Source organism: Triturus cristatus, chromosome 6 (genome assembly GCF_964204655.1).
Source record: "Triturus cristatus chromosome 6, aTriCri1.1, whole genome shotgun sequence".
Classification (NCBI taxonomy): domain Eukaryota; kingdom Metazoa; phylum Chordata; class Amphibia; order Caudata; family Salamandridae; genus Triturus; species Triturus cristatus.
This window is the reverse complement of record NC_140589.1, coordinates 1182302206-1182319708: the sequence shown is the minus strand read 5'-3', so window position 1 is coordinate 1182319708 and position 17503 is coordinate 1182302206.

The following is a 17503-nucleotide window of genomic DNA, read 5'->3' as shown; positions in this document are numbered from 1 at the left end:
TCTCTAGTCTACCATTATTTATACTAAAATTTACATTCTATAAAGTTACATTTCTTTATTCAGAACAGATGAATGGCGGAAATAATGTCATCTTGGTACTTTTTCGATATTCTGCGAGATGTTCTCACGCATAGATTGTCCCAAATAATGAATAGCAGAATTGAACGTCCATGACTAATTCGTTACTTTTACTGATGTCTCTACTAGGTGAATTTGTTTCAATAGTGGGTTCACATCAAGTTCGTATCAACTTTTCCGTCTTCCAGGGGCTCTTGGCAGATGTCCCGGATTTGTCATCATGCTTATGGCTTTTCAGTTCATCGGAGGTGCAAGGTCATAGGCAGAGCGAAGCCTTTTTGTAAAATTCCTTCTACTCGAGTGCAGGCTGTAGGTGGCAGCCATTTTCGGGTAGGCCACATTGGACAACTTAAGCAAAAATAAACATAAAACAGAATTACTGCACAGAAATGATTATACAGTGTTATTCCCCTGCTAATACCCTTATGTGTGTGTATTTATCTAGCCATTTGCGACATCAAAAGCCATTAATGCATATTAATTTTAAGCGCAAACACAATAACATCACATAAGCAACATCGATTTCTGTCAATTTGCTCACCAACTTAGTTCACTTATTATTGTAGCCATGCAATAGCATTCCCACGTGTAATTCTCTTGTTAATAAGGTTGAGTAGACAACATTTGACAAACTTTTAATACTTAATAATTAATCAGTAGTACTTTTAGTTATAACATGCGAAAATGAAACAGGTATTCGGTTTTAAAGTAAAAACCCTGCTCCATCAGTAGCACAGTTTCAATGGTTTCCTATAAGCGATTTCTTATTTATATGTTACAACACTGTTCGACTGCTGATACCATGCATGAGTTGCTCAATTCATCATTTACTACTTGCCACTCTTTTATTGTTTATGATACAGCCGGGTGGCTGGGGTTTGTTATTTCCTCATGTGTATATCTTTTTTCAGATTTGGTAACCCCTGATGAAGGGCTTCATTGGCCCGAAATGCATTGGGATGGGAAACAACACTTCTATTGTGGATAAACAGGAATTGAAGAAGTATGACTTTAAATTAGGTGGGATGAAGAACATTGAATACCACCATTGAAAAATAAAATATTGCAATTGAACTTTGGTGAATGTTTGATTTACATCAATGAAGATGGTTTACTCCTTATAATGGGGACATTGGCTGTGCTAAAGGGGACGAACCTCAATTGGGTAATCAATCAATCAATCAATCAAGCATTTGTATAGCGCGCTACTCACCCGGAGGGTCTCAAGGCGCTAGGGGGAGGGGGGTCCACTACTGCTCGAACAGCCAGGTCTTGAGTTGCTTCCTGAAGGAGAGGTGGTCTTGGGTCAGGCGGAGGTGGATGGGGAGGGAGTGCCACGTCTTGGCAGCCATGTAGGAGAAGGATCTTCCTCCTGTTGTGGCTCTTCGGATGCGGGGGACGGCGGCCAGGGCGTGGCTGGTTGATCGAAGCTGGCGGGTGGGAGTGTAGAAGGTCACGCGGTCGTTGAGGTATCTTGGGCCTTGGTTGTGGAGAGCTTTGTGTGCGTGGGTGAGGAGTCGGAACGTGATTCTCTTGCTGACGGGGAGCCAGTGCAGGTTTCTCAGGTGTACGGAGATGTGGCTGTGTCGGGGAATGTCCAGGATGAGGCGTGCTGAGGCGTTCTGGATGCGCTGGAGTCGTTTCTGGAGTTTGGCTGTGGTTCCGGCGTAGAGGAAGTTGCCGTAGTCCAGTCGGCTGGTGACGAGGGCCTGGGTGACCGTCATCCTGGTTTCGGTGGGGATCCACCGGAAGATCTTACGTAGCATGCGTAGGATGTTGAAGCATGATGCGGAGACGGCGTTGACTTGTCTGGTCATGGAGAGGGAGGAGTCCAGGACGAAGCCCAGGTTGCGCGCGTGGTCTGTTGGTTTGGGTGCGCTGCCAAGGGCAGGGGGCCACCAGGAGTCGTCCCAGGCGGAGGGTGATGATCCCAGGATGAGGACTTCCGTCTTATCTGAGTTAGGTTTCAGGCGGCTGTTCGTCATCCACTCGGCTACATCTTTCATCCCTTCGTGTAGGTTGGTTCTGGCGGTGGTGGGGTCGTTGGTGAGGGAGAGGATCAGCTGGGTGTCGTCGGCGTAGGAGATGATGTTGAGGTTGTGTTGGCGTGCGATGGCTGCGAGGGGGCTCATGTAGACGTTGAAGAGGGTGGGGCTGAGTGATGATCCTTGTGGTACGCCGCAGATGACTTCGGTGGCCTCGGATCTGAACGGGGGTAGGCGGACTCTCTGTGTTCTTCCGGCGAGGAAGGAGATGATCCATTCCAGTGCCTTCTGCTGGATACCAATGTTGTTGAGGCGCTGCACTAGGGTGCGGTGGCAGACCGTGTCGAAGGTCCAGGAGGATGAGGGCCGTTGTTTCCCCGTTGTCGAGCAAAGCTCGGATGTCGTCGGTGGCTGCGATGAGGGCGGTCTCGGTGCTGTGGTTGGCCCGGAAGCCGGACGGCGAATGGTCGAGGGATCCGTTCGTCTCGAGGAAGGCGGCCAGTTGTCTGTTGACGGTTTTCTCGATGACTTTGGCCGGAAAAGGAAGGAGCGAGATGGGGCGGTAGTTTTTGAGGTCGGTGGGGTCCGCTGATGGTTTCTTCAGTAGGGCGCTGAGTTCGGCGTGCTTCCAGCTCTCTGGGAAGGTGGCGGTGTCGAAGGAGGCATTGATGATGTCCCGCAGGTGGGGTGCGATGACGAAGTCGGCCTTGTTGAAGATGTGGTGAGGGCAGGGGTCGGTTGGAGATCCTGAGTGGATGGAGTTCATTGTGCGGATGGTGTCTTCGGTGTTGACTGGGGTCCAGGCGCGGAGGGTGGTGGTGGGGGGCGTTGTTCCGGTCGTAGGGTGCGTTGGCTGTGTGCTGAAACTGTTGTGTATGTCTGCGATCTTGCTGTGGAAGAACGAGGCGAGCGAGTTGCAGAGGTCTTGCGAGGGCGTGATGTCGTTGTTTCCGGCGCTGGGGTTCGAGAGCTCTTTGACGATGTTGAAGAGTTCCTTGCTGTTGCGGGCGTTGTTGTCCAGTCGTTCCTTGAATGCGGATTTCTTGGTGGCGTGGATCAGCTGGTGATGTCTTCGAGTGGCGAGCTTGAGGGTGGTCATGTTGTCTGTAGTTGGGTCTCTGCGCCAGGCTTTCTCGAGGGCCCGGCAGTTCTTCTTGGAGCTCTTGAGTTCGTCGGTAAACCAAGATGCTTTCTTGGTGCCGGGTCTGGCGGGGGGGTCTTCAGTGGAGCGAGGTCATCTGCGCAGTTGCTGATCCATTTCGTGAGGTTGTTGGCAGCTTGGTTGGGGTTCGCTGATCTGGTGGGGGGGTTCTGGGTCAGGGATGTGGTGAGCTGGTCGGCAGTGATCTTGTTCCAGCTTCTGCGGGGGACCAGTTGCGGGTGGTGGTGAGTCGTGGTCCTTCTGAAGCTGAAGTGGACGCAGCTTGGTCTGTCCAGTGGAGTCCGGTGGCGTGGCTGAAGGTGATGTCCTTGCTGGAGGAGAAGACGGGGTCGAGCGTGTGGCCGGCGTAGCGGGTGGGGGTGGTCACCAGTTGCTTGAGTCCGAGGTTGGCGAGGTTGTCCAGCAGGGTGGTGGTGTTGCGGTCGTTGTTGTTCTCCAGGTGGAAGTTGAGGTCCCCGAGGAGGATGTAGTCAGCGGAGGGGAGGGCGTGCGTGCTGATGAAGTCAGCGATGTCTTCGCTGAATTGTGTGCGAGGTCCCGGGGGTCTGTAGATGAGAGTGCCTCTGAGGGTGGTCTTGGGGTCGGTGTGGATCTGGAAGTGCAGGTGTTCGGCGGTAATGCTGCTTTTCATTATTATTTGTTTACACTCAAGGTTCAGAGAGTGAAACCATTTATGCACGCTTAAAATTGAATACAATTTTATGCAAGACTGGAATACAGGGAGTGCGAGATCCTCTCTATATAGGGAATAAATTCGTCTCCAGAGCACTTTCTTTACACACGTAACACATAGGGCCTGATTTAGATTTTGGAGGATGTGATAATTTGTCCCAAATGGGACAGATATCCCGTCTGCCATATTACAAGTGCATTATTTCCAATGGTCCTTGCATTATGGTGGACGGGATATCTAGCACGTTTGTGATGGAGTATCCCATCCGTCAATTTATAAATCAGGCCCATAATTTTAGAGCAAACGAGATTTATCTGTTTTAGTTTATTTTGTGTAATAAATCGGATCACTGACGAAATATCGAGAAGAAGAATATCGAATTGCCAAAATATCGAAGGAAAAATATAGAATGCCAAAATATCGAAGCCCTATCTCCATACAGGTAAGTACAAAAATATAGAATCCTAAATATCGTTGTAAAAAATATAGTTAGTCACAATATCGAATTTCTTTAAATGTCTTAAAATTAATGTAAAATTAATGAAATAAAACATATAATTAACTGAAACATACTTAAAAATACTTAAATTACTTTAAAATTAATAAATAATTAATGTAAGTAAAAAACAAAATAATAATACATATATATTAACGTAATACCACTCCAGTAAGTGCCATAGTAGGGAAAACGTTGGATAGCGGGAGGGTAAAAATCACTATTCCCACTCCAGAGAGTGCAACAGTAGGGAAAGCGTTGGATAGCGGGAGGGTAAAAATTAGTATTCCCACTCCAGACAGTGTAATAATAGGGAAAGCATTGGATAGCGTAGTGGTAAAAATTACTATTCCCACTCCAAAGAGTGCAACAGTAGGGAAAGCGTTGGATAGCGTAGGGGTAACATTTACTATTCCCACTCCAGTGAGTGCAACTCTAGGGTAAGCATTGGATACCGTAGGGGTAAACATTATTATTCCCACTCCAGTGAGTGCAATAGTAGGGAAAGCGTTGGATAGCGTAGGGGTAAAAATTACTATTCCCACTCCAGTGAGTGCAATAGTAGGGAAAATAATAATGTAATATTTTATTAAAAATAAACAAATTATTAATACCAAATATAAATATTAAAATTAATTACCAATCACACAATATTTAATAATTAATTTGTTATAAATAACATTTTTTTTATTAATAACCTATTAATAAGTAATTAACAACCAATTAATTTTCAATACCAAAAATTAATAAATAAAATTAATACCAATTAATAATTAATTAAGAATAAATTAATTAGCAATATACTAAAATTATTTCAATAATTAATTACTTACAATTAAATTAATTCCCACCATATTCCCCTATAAACCCACAACCCGCTACAAATAATAAATTAATACAATTAACATAATTATCAATTAAACAATTGATACTAATTAATTACCAATTAATACTAATTATTTACCAATTAATAACTAATCAACAACCAATTAATTTTCAATACCAATTAATAATTACCTAATAACAATTAAATTACTTCCCACCCTATTCCCCTATAAACCCACAACCCGCTACAGAAGTAAAACGCAAAATTAAATTAAAAATAATTTAATAATTCCTAAAAATTATTATTTAATGTACTATAATTAAATTACTTCCCAGCCTAATCCCCTATAAACCCACAACCCGCTACGGAATTAAATTGCCCAAAAATGAAATAACATACAATTCATTACTTTAAAAATATTCAAACATACATTCCAAAATTCATACATACTTTTAACACATATACTAACACTTAAAACACTATTAAAAAAAATCAATATTTTTAACAACTATATTATGACTGTCGATATTACTTACTTCTATATTATTTAAATCGATATTTTATTTCTTACCTGATTTTCGATATTCTTCACCACTATATTTTGGCAATTTTATATTCTGTCCATTCTATATTAAAAACTCGATATTCTGTCCTATCGATATTTTGAATTCGATATTATGTCTGTTTACCAATAAATCATGCTACCTGAGGTCAAAACACATGACATAATATTTTTGCTTGATTTTAAAGAAAACTTAATTACTTTTGTTACTGACTATATCCATATATGACAATTCCCTTATGCATGCAGAGGTTAGCCCCGAACACAGAGACTCCGTTCCGTTGGTGGAGACTCTACACCAGAATTCGAAAAATAGATTATTATTTAATACATAAAACAAGACCAAGCGACATAAATCCAATCAGTAAAAACGGAGATATGCAATTTTTAAGTTTTCAGTTAAAATAGTGCCAAAAATTAGAAAGTGCCAACTGTGAATATCTGGTCATGTCAATCTGAGGCAAGCTCACAAGTTCTTGCTGTCCGCAATGGATCATGGACTGGCAAACAGGGGCCCAGTTAGGCCCGCTGAAGAAGAGTACCTTAGGTCCTGTTTGTGGAGCATTGCGGGGTCCCACACTGAGGATGCATCCAGGATGCTCTGGGAGGTAGATCCCTTCCTCAATAACTCACAAATTAGCCTGTTATTTTCCCTTGTAACTTGAGCGTGCCTTTACTGGAGTTGCCTAGCTCCCAAACTTGTCATTTCAGCCAATCCAGTCTCCACATTACAGTGTGTACAACTCTAGATTTTAACTGATTTTATGTGTTCTTAGTTTTCTCATTATTATTTTAGTTTGCCCTAAGTTACCAGTAGCTGCCGACTCATTGGTGAACCAGTGTGCGGCAGTGGGGGTTGCTAGACCCCGGTTTAGAAAAATTGCTTTGCCAGCATGATCTATTTTTAAAATAGTGACCGCACTGAACTGAGTGCCTCCTTCACTTCCAGACACGCCCACTGCTAGAAAACAGCTCACAAAGATGGACTGACAGCGCATATGCACAGCTTCAGGAGGTAGATACCTTCCTCCATAATTTGCAAATTAGTCGGTTATTTTACTTGTAACACGAGTGAGTCTTTACATGAGATGACTGGCTCCCAAACCTGGCATTTCCGCCAAACCACTCGCCATATTAGGGTGGTATACTACTCCAGATTTTAAATGATTTTATGGGTTTCTACTTTTCTCATTATTATTTTCCTTTGCCAGTAGCTACCGACTGACTGGAGAACAGGTGTCTGGCAGTGGGGGCTGCTGGACCCCAGTTTGGAAAAATTTCTTTGCCTGCATGTTCGAGTTTTAAAATAGCTACAGCGCTGTACTCAGAGCATGTCCGTTGCTCCCCGACACGTCCACTGCCAGATGACAGCCTAGAAAGACAGACAGACAGCGCATCCTCGTACAGCGGGGATGCTGCTGGCACACCAAAGTCATGCCAAAGGCAAGCCCCTCTGCATTCGTGCATGCTCGGACCGCATTCAGTTCCAGCCATTATGTATGTCATGCTTCCCAAATTCAAGGAGTTATTCGCTACTCATGGGAAAAGTTACTCAACTTAAATACCCATTCTAGATCCCTCAGAAGACATCATGAGTCAAACTTGGTTAATGTGCCTACTGATTTTGTCGGAAGACAATATTCATGCACTAAACTCCATCAGTCTCACTCAGACACACTCATCAAAAGCTAGGCCCTACTCCAATTGCACTCTTATTAACATGCAGTCAAGTTTCGGACTTTATTGAATCTCGGACGATAAACATTGTCTTCATGATGGAGATGTGGGCAGACACATTGTCAAGTCCTGGGTGCCGATTACGATCCGGTAAAAAAAAAGCCCGTACGACTCGTATCCGGTCTTTTTACCGTACGAATCGTACAAGTGCCGTACAAACTGCCAATTACGATTCGCATGGCAAAAAGTCCATACGAATCGCATTGGGAAGTTTTCCCCACACGTCCTCGGGTCGGAAAAAGTGTCCGACACGTCCACGGACGATTTACCGTACAAATGTGAAATGTGAAGTCCGACCGCGGAATCACGATCCATCCCGTGCGTCCGATGTTACAACCGCATGGAAAAAACACCGTCCGTACCGAACTCCCATAGCAACCATGGAGACATGTGCCCGCATACGTGCCCAACACCCCCCCCAGCCCCTGTACGTTCGAGTCGTACCCCCTGTGTATGTACACCCCCCATGTATGTACACCCCCCTGTGTATGTACACCCGTGTACGTGTCGTACCCCCGTGTATGTACACCCGTGTACGTGTCGTACCCCCCGTGTATGTACACCCCTGTACGTGTCGTACCCCCCGTGTATGTACACCCGTGTACGTGTCGTACCCCCCGTGTATGTACACCCGTGAACGTGTCGTACCCCCCGTGTATGTACACCCGTGTACGTGTCGTACCCCCCGTGTATGTACACCCCTGTACGTGTCATACCCCCGTGTATGTACACCCGTGTACGTGTCGTACCCCCGTGTATGTACACCCCTGTACGTGTCGTACCCCCCCTGTATGTACACCCGTGTACGTGTCGTACCCCCGTGTATGTACACCCCTGTACGTGTCGTACCCCCCGTGTATGTACACCCGTGTTCGTGTCGTACCCCCCGTGTATGTACACCCGTGTACGTGTCGTACCCCCTGTGTATGTACACCCATGTACGTGTCGTACCCCCGTGTATGTACACCCCTGTACGTGTCGTACCCCCATGTATCTACACCCGTGTACGTGTCGTACCCCCCGTGTTTGTACACCCGTGTACATGTCGTACCCCCGTGTATGTACACCAGTGTACGTGTCCCACCCCCCCTCTACATTCGTGTCGAACCCCCGTGTATCTACATCCGTGTACGTTAGACTCGTACCCCACCCGCGTATGCATGGAGCGTACCCCCACCACAACATTCTAAGTACGGAGCGCACCCCAGGCCCCAACATCACAACCGCATGTATGAGTCGTACCAAGCCACACACAAGGACAGCACTGTACAACAAAATGGGCCATGTACACACCGTACACACGCTAAAAACGCACGTACACAACCAGGACAAACCAAAACGACACAAGAATACACCATTCAAATGGCACAAAGCCACAAAACATATCCAACAACCACTAAAACAACACATTCACTGACCTGCAACTGCCAAAAACAAACAGAGGCCCACAACACCACCACTCCTTATAACACACCCACCCAAAGTTCAAACACAGCCACACCCACCAATGGACCAATAAAAAGGGCCCACACACACAAACCATGAGCCTTTGCAACAGACTCACTGCTGCCAGACCCCACAGACAACCTACAGCACCATACTAGAACCTTTACCACACCTTACACTTGCACACCTTCACACACACACCTTCACAAACACCCCCTCATCACATACACACACACACACACGTGCACAACCACACCCACACACCCACAACCATCCACACACACCCCCCCCACCATCCACACCCACACCCCTCACCATGCCCACTAACAAGAATCCAAAGTTCACTAGCCGAGAGTTGGAGGTCCTTGTCGATGAAATCCTCAGAGTCGAGCCACACCTCTTTGGAACATTGGTCAGACAGACCAGAATTTCAGCAAAAACAGCCATGTGGCAGACCATCGTCGATGCTGTGAATGCTGTTGCGGACACCAGAAGGAACAAGCAGGAATGCCAAGCCAGGTGGTACGATCTGCGGAGGAGGGTCCGAGCCAAGATGGTGGATGAACACAACCAGGCCAACGTCACTGGAGGAGGGCCGTCCCGCAGACCCGTACACTACCATCCCTGGGAGGAGAGGGTGATGGCCATACTGCCGGTGAAGGCAGTGGACGGATTAGGAGGACTCCGAGACCCGGGTGAGTACACAAACAACGCACCTCACATGGGGGGAACGTCGTCCACAACCAAACTCACAAACAGGCACGCAACCACCCCAAGCTATCGCATGACTCAACCACACTCCATGAACACGCACATGCCACTGGCGCCACCATGCCCCATGCACCCAGCTGGACAATGTCAAGTCACAGGCCACAGAAGACACCAACACATGACACGGTAAGCCGGATGGCGGGAGGGTGGGCCCAAAAAATCACATAGTGCAACTCAGAAGCAGACAACAATGCCCTCTGCCCATATGGCCTAGGTCACAGCCAGACAAACAGTGTGTCCCCACACAGGAAAGACTTGCCAGCAAATGGCGGACGCCTTGCATTAACACATGGGGGTGACGGCACGTTCTTGCACATGACAGCAGCTAATGAACAGCCAACACTGTGAAAGAGTGGCAGCACACACCACCACAGCAGCAGTGCAGACACAACACCCAATGGGTGCCTGGAGATCAGAAACACACTCACATCAACAATCCAAGGCCCATTCAAAGATCTGCTAACAGTGTGTGCACAGTAAGCTGGGCTGAGGTGACAGAGGGTGACACACAGAGGGAGGGAGAGGGAGACAGAGAGGGAGGGAGACACAGGAAGACGGACAGAGGGAGGAGGCTGACACACAGAGGGAGGGAGAGGGGGACAGAGAGGGAGGGATACACAGGGAGACGGACAGAGGGAGGAGGCTGACACACAGAGGGAGGGAGAGGGGGACAGAGAGGGAGGGAGACACAGGAAGACGGACAGAGGGAGGAGGCTGACACACAGAGGGAGGGAGAGGGGGACAGAGAGGGAGGGAGACACAGGGAGACGGACAGAGGGAGGAGGCCGACACACAGAGGGAGGGAGAGGGGGACAGAGAGGGAGGGAGACACAGGGAGACGGACAGAGGGAGGAGGCCGACACACAGAGGGAGGGAGAGGGGGACAGAGAGGGAGGGAGACACAGGCAGACGGACAGAGGGAGGAGGCTGACACACAGAGGGAGGGAGAGGGGGACAGAGAGGGAGGGAGACACAGGGAGACGGACAGAGGGAGGAGGCTGACACACAGAGGGAGGGAGAGGGGGACAGAGAGGGAGGGAGACACAGGGAGAGCAAATCAGCCTTATGGTGTGTGGGAATGTGTGCCAGTCAGCAGGTGGACTGCGTGCATGTAGACAAGGGTGGCCAGTGCCAGCACCCCCCCTCTCCTCCATGGCAAAACACAGGGCCATGTCACAACCTGTGCACGAGCACAACGACAGCTACCTGCATCATATAAGTGTGTGGAACAACTGCATGTGCCCACGTACAGTGCCACACGGAAGGCGCCAATGCACGGCTTGCCACACCTGCCCACTCCACTGCTGACTGCAGTCACACTTGACGCAGCAAGTAAGACTGTGCCAGACATAGGTAAAGTCGCCAAAGCTGTGCCCAAGGGGCATACCCATGCACAAGTGCACTGTGAGTGGAATGCAAGACATATCCAAATTCCCAGAGGAAATGTGCCAACTTAGAAACCAATGAAACATGGATGTTGCATGGAACAAAATTAACATTGTCTCTCTCACACACAGGTCAACGTCGTGGATCACCCCCCAACACTGGGGGGGAAGACTCACAGGACCCGGGTCGGCGGGATGAAGGAGCCACCGGCAGAGACGACTCTCACCACTCTGTGTACGAACCCGACCCCGACCAACCTGGCCCCTCTGGTGTCCAACGACCTGCAGCACCTGCGTCAGGTACAACGGGGCCAACCACCACCCCCACTCCTGCCACATCCCAGGAGACACCCAGGATCTCTGCCCCACCACCACAAAGCAGCCAGGCTGGCCAGGAGGGACACGGTGTCCCGGGCACCCAGGAGGAGGCAGGCGACAACGCCAATGCCACCCCTCAGGGGTCCCGGAGACCCGATGTGCCCACAAGGGCAGGCCAGGTGCAAGTGGGCAGGGGTGGTGGGAGTGGAGGACGGCGGAGGCGCCAGCCTGACCAGTTGGCTGGGGAACCGGTATTTTCCCATGTCCGAAACATCCTGGACACATACCGGCAGGACACCACAGGCATGGCCCAGGTTGTGTCCACCCTCAACGATATGAAGGGGACCCTCGATGAGATCAAGACCCAGCAGGCCCAGCAACATGCGGAGCAACATGCCTGTCTACTGCAACACCAACGGAGGATGGAGGACAGACAGGCTGAGCTCGTGACGGTGTTCACGGGAATTCACAGTACACTCCGTCGGATGGCCGACAACATGGGCAACCCTCCCTGTGCCAGAAGGCGTAGAACATCACCACCCACAGGGAGGGATCAGGAGGAGGAGGAGGAAACATCCGATGGAGCATCCCAAACATCGTCACGGCCTGCTTCTGAGGGTCCCCGCAGGAGGGCGGGTCGTCCACGGAAAAGACCGTGAGGGTCGGCGCTACAGCACCATCTCCCAGGACACCTGGCCTGGCACCTGGCCCACTGGAGCAACAGCAGCACAGCATCAAAAGACATTCTCTGCCACATGGCCTTGCTGGTCACTGTCTGACCAATGTTGACAAAGACTGTGGCATGGACTCTGAGGATTTCAAATGGCAAGGACACCAACTCCCCTAGTGAACTTTGGATTCCACACACCCGGAAAGCCCCTCATGTCAAACCCCCCCCCCTAAAATAAAAAGTCACACCATGAAGAGAAGATGCCTGCTGGTTGCATTATTACCTTACATGTGTCTTGTAAAGTCTAAACATGCCTGAGTTCTCTTTTGACTTCAACCATCCACACCCTGGGGCCTGAGTCTGGCACAGGACATACGGGTCACAGTGTATTAGGCAAGACAGACATGGAGCACCATACACACCCGTGATGGGCCCAACCAGCTGAGGGGGTGGCAGCAAAACCGTGCCGACAGACATATTGAGTACAGCAACAGTCATGCGCAGAGGTCAGGGATCATGTCGAGTGTCCTGGGGGGCACCCAGGTATGTGTAGACAGGTGGCAGAACCATGTCCTGCAAGCTTGAGTCAGGTGGATGCAGAGAATGGTGGCCTGGCCAACGTTGGATGCATGGGGATGGCATTTGTCACAATACCCACACAGTCATGGACATCATGCACAATACACAGTCTAATCCCACACAAACAGCTTGCATCTTGCTACTCTACACATAGACACATAGCCACTATCACGGAAAACCATGCCAGACATGCCGGATGCACCGTGGCAACACACCAGCATTGACTGAGAAGAGGCACCTTGGAGGCATAGGGACACCTTTATTAGTCATGTATTCGGGATTGCAGAGGCAACTCGAAGTACACATGAACAGTTCATGTGGAGTAACATGTGGGTCCAACACTGGCACCCCCCTTCTACAGCACAAATGCGTGATAGCCATGGAACTGGCACACAAGTGTCGGCTAACAGCTAAACACCCCCTGCTGCTCACGGAGAGCCTGCCATACACCATTGATCCGCTGATGTGGAAGTCCCACAGCATGTCAAGCCAATGCAAACCGTATGTGTCCGAGGGCAGTGTTACACACATTGATGCCATCATCACATTCCACAATCCCATCACTGATGACTGTCAACAAGTCTGACCATCTATTCAGGTGTACCCAGCTGCATGTAATGTGTACCATGGTGATGCAACATGTCTGCAGAGGAACCAAACATCGACAGGGGCAGTGTGCATACATCGTGAACAACTGCCACACCCAATACACCCCTGATGCATCCCTTACCCTAAGGAGACTTCAAAAAGTGTCCGTGCCTGTAACGCTGAGTCAGCACACGATGACGTGTCCATGAGGAATAGCAGTGCCACAACAATGCAAGCAGCAGACGGCATGCGCAAGTACCTGGGGAAGAGAGACACACAAGAAGTCAGCCACAAAAAGCACAGCCACTTGCATGTGCATGTACTCGACACATGTATGGATGACAACATGCTAGGTCACAATTATGACTGGGGAAATACACCCATCACTGGCACCATCACTCCAGTGACACATCCACACACACCTCTGACTCACGTGCCATACATGCAGGTCGAGACACACATCGCAACACATGCCACACGGGGACCAATGCGTGCACACTCAGACACTGGTACTCACCACTACGCAAAGAAGTCGCGTATGAGCCGAGTCCGGATGTCCTCTTGCGGCTCCACATCCTCCACATCACTAGCCCCATTGCCAAGCCCTTCGTCCTCCACGGGTGGATGGTCCTGGTCATCTTGATCCAGGATGAGTGGCACAGCTTTCTCAACTGCCATGTTGTGCAGCATGCAGCAGACCATGAAGATTTTGCAGACCTTCGCCGGGGCATATGGGAGGGCGCCGCCGGTCTTGTGGAGGCATCTGAATCGGCTCTTCAGGAGGCCAAACGTCCTCTCTATCACTCGCCTTGTCCGGCCATGGGCGGTGTTGTAGCGGAGCTGGGCCGGCGTGATGGGGTTGCGGAGAGGTGTGATCAGCCATGGCATGTTGGGATAGCCAGCGTCCCCTACATGGAAAGCACATGGACATAAGTAGGACAGGAGAAGCGGTCGTGCTGGAAGTCTACGCAAAATACAGGACAGACAGAGTGTACCCACCAACAACACATGCTCGTTCGTTGCGCAGCTGCGATATCATTTCGGGCACCCTGCTACGCCTCATGATGTAGGCATCGTGTGCTGATCCTGGAAAACGAGCACAGACATGTGAAATCACCATGTTGGATAGACACACCACAAGGGCATTGATGGAGTGGTAGTGCTTGCGATTCCGGTACGCTACCTCCTGTGCCTGTGGTGGTACCAAAGCCACATGTGTCCCATCTATGGACCCAATGACATGGGGCATCCCTCCCAGGGCATAGAATCCACGCTTGACCCCAGTCAACATTTCTGGCGTAGGAAAATGGATGAAGTCATCCAGGTGAATCAACATGGCCTCTAAGAAATCATGCAGCACACGGCAGAACATGCTCTGGGACATGCCACCAACATGAGCTATGGTATTTTGAAAGGTACCCGTGGCTAGAAAATGTAGGGCTGCCATTCCCTTCAGCTTGGGTGTCAGTGCCGTAGGATACCTGTGCTGCGGTTGCAGGTGTGGTGCCAGTCTCACCGTCAACTCCAGAATCAACCGTTGGGGGAAGCGGTAGCACCAGATACAGTCATTCTCCCGCATGGCAGCCAAGTCCGGAATTGGTCGGGGAAGAGGCGGCGCTCTGCAGTAATTTGGAAGTGACAAGGAAGAGTGAGTGCACCACAACAACAATTTATTTGTACTGAGCACATGTTAATCTGTCTATACACATATGCTACATACGGAGTCAGGTATGTGCCACATGCCCTGGACACGTATGGCTGCCAGGTGACACTCCTACCAAGTCCCAGCTACACACGGAGATTGTGAACCTCCACATGCCATGGCATGGGATTAGCTGTGTCCCAGTGCAAGTGAACAGCCAGACGCAACACAGGAGTGACATACATCCACACATCAGCAGAAGTAGGATGTCGATTGCAGAGACTGGTAGCGGAACACTAGAGCCACAGGTCACATGACATTACACTAGGACAGCCCACACACCTTGCCATTAAGGTGTACATGTCATGACTCACCACACATTCATAGAGAGGATGCAGACATGTCCTTGTTACGCTACTCCATGTCCCATGCATACATACGCACCTCACATCCGATACCACATGTGGCATGGTGTGCGGAACAGTGTGCCATGTCAATCTACACACAGACACATGTTGGTTGCTGCAACGGCTGCAGCTTTTGAGGGAGCTCCAACATCAACCTAATGGGAACCCCCCACACATACAGGACATAGTCACATGGTGCACCGTGGGTAGTGACATGTCAGGTGTGGTAACCCCTGTACCGGGCCTCAGGGGACACTTCCGTGTGTTGGTGTCCGTGCCATGCCAGTGACGCTCATCCCAAGTGTGCAGTACGACATGCACACATGTCAAAGGAGTCAAGGGCATGCCTGGCACACATTGCACCAAGACACATTACATGTGTACACATCTCATCATACATCTGGTGCCTTCTCCACTCAGGAGTAATGTGCCACATCACAGCCTTTCACACCTGTGCCCCACACATGTAGTACTGCCCAGACAATGCCTTGATGTCCATCCATGGACAAGTATGTCAGCCCTATTCCTTCCTGTGTGCTGCCTGTCACCACTGTGATGTGTGAAAACCACCGTACTTCTGCTAAGAGGGCCTGTGTACGTTCCCGTATCACTATGGGAGTGCTGCCGTATGTGTACCCATAGTGATGGTGAGCGTACAGGCATGTGTACGGTCCGTACCACTATGAGTACGCATACGCAAGAACACCCAAAGTGGTACGGCCCGTACACGCGTGCGTACGGTCACTATCACTATGGGTGTCCTCGCGTATGCGTACTCGTAGTGGTACGGCCCGTACACACGCCTGTACGCTCACTATCACTACGAGTACGCATACGCGAGAACACCCATAGTGGTAAGGCCCGTACACACGCCTGTACGTTCACTATCACTATGGGTGTCCGCGCGTATGCGTACTCGTAGTGGTACGGCCCGTAGACACGCCTGTACGCTCACTATCACTACGAGTACGCATACGCGAGGACACCCATATTGATAGTGAACGTACAGGCGTGTGTACGGGCCGTACCACTACGAGTACGCATACGCGAGGACACCCATGGTGATAGTGAACGTACAGGCATGTGTACGGGCCATACCACTATGGGTGTTCTCGCGTATGCGTACTCATTGTGGTACGGACCGTACACACGCCTGTACGCTCCCTATCACTATGGGTGTCCTCGCGTATGCGTACTCGTATTGGTACGGCCCGTACACACGCCTGTACACTCACTATCACTACGAGTACGCATACGCGAGAACACCCATAGTGGTAAGGCCCGTACACACGCCTGTACGTTCACTATCACTATGGGTGTCCGAGCGTATGCGTACTCGTAGTGGTACGGCCCGTACACATGCCTGTACACTCACTATCACTATGGGTGTCCTCGCGTATGCATACTCGTAGTGATAGTGAGCGTACAGGCGTGTGTACGGGCCGTACCACTACGAGTACACATACGCGCGGACACCCATAGTGATAGTGAATGTACAGGCGTGTGTACGGGCCGTACCACTACGAGTACGCATACGCGAGGACACCCATAGTGATAGTGAACGTACGCACGCGTGTACGGGCCGTACCACTATGGGTGTTCTTGCGTATGCGTACTCATAGTGGTACGGCCCATACACACGCCTGTACGGGCCGTTGCTATGCATTTGGGGTGCCCTAGGGCCCCGGAACGCACCGTACCTGTGTGTGAAGCTCAAAATGACATAGGGGACACATGAGGGACAAGTATTAAGGCCTACATGCATGCTGGTTGTCATGGAGACCAAGTTGAAAGTTTGAATTTGTTCTGGAAGGTGCACAGCAGAAGTCAGTTGGAATGAATCTACTTTGTTGCAATGTGTTTGTGGGGTTGACATCATGCTGAAGAAAAACACACAATAAGAACCCACTGACTGTGCTAGGTTTGAAGGGATTGGAGGAAACATAGGATGCAAATGTGAGTGACCAATCACTCTGTACTCCTGTGCATGAAACAGGCCAGCAAGGCAGATATAAGGCAGCCAGGTCCCTTGAGGGAGCACTTGCCTGCACATCTCTGGATTCCACGACCCAGCTGCTGCTACTGATTCCCTGGAACCATGTCAAGGTCTGTGGAGAGGTCACAGCCCTTCACCCTGGAGGAGAACCTGGCTTTGCTGGATGTGATCCTCCCACAGTA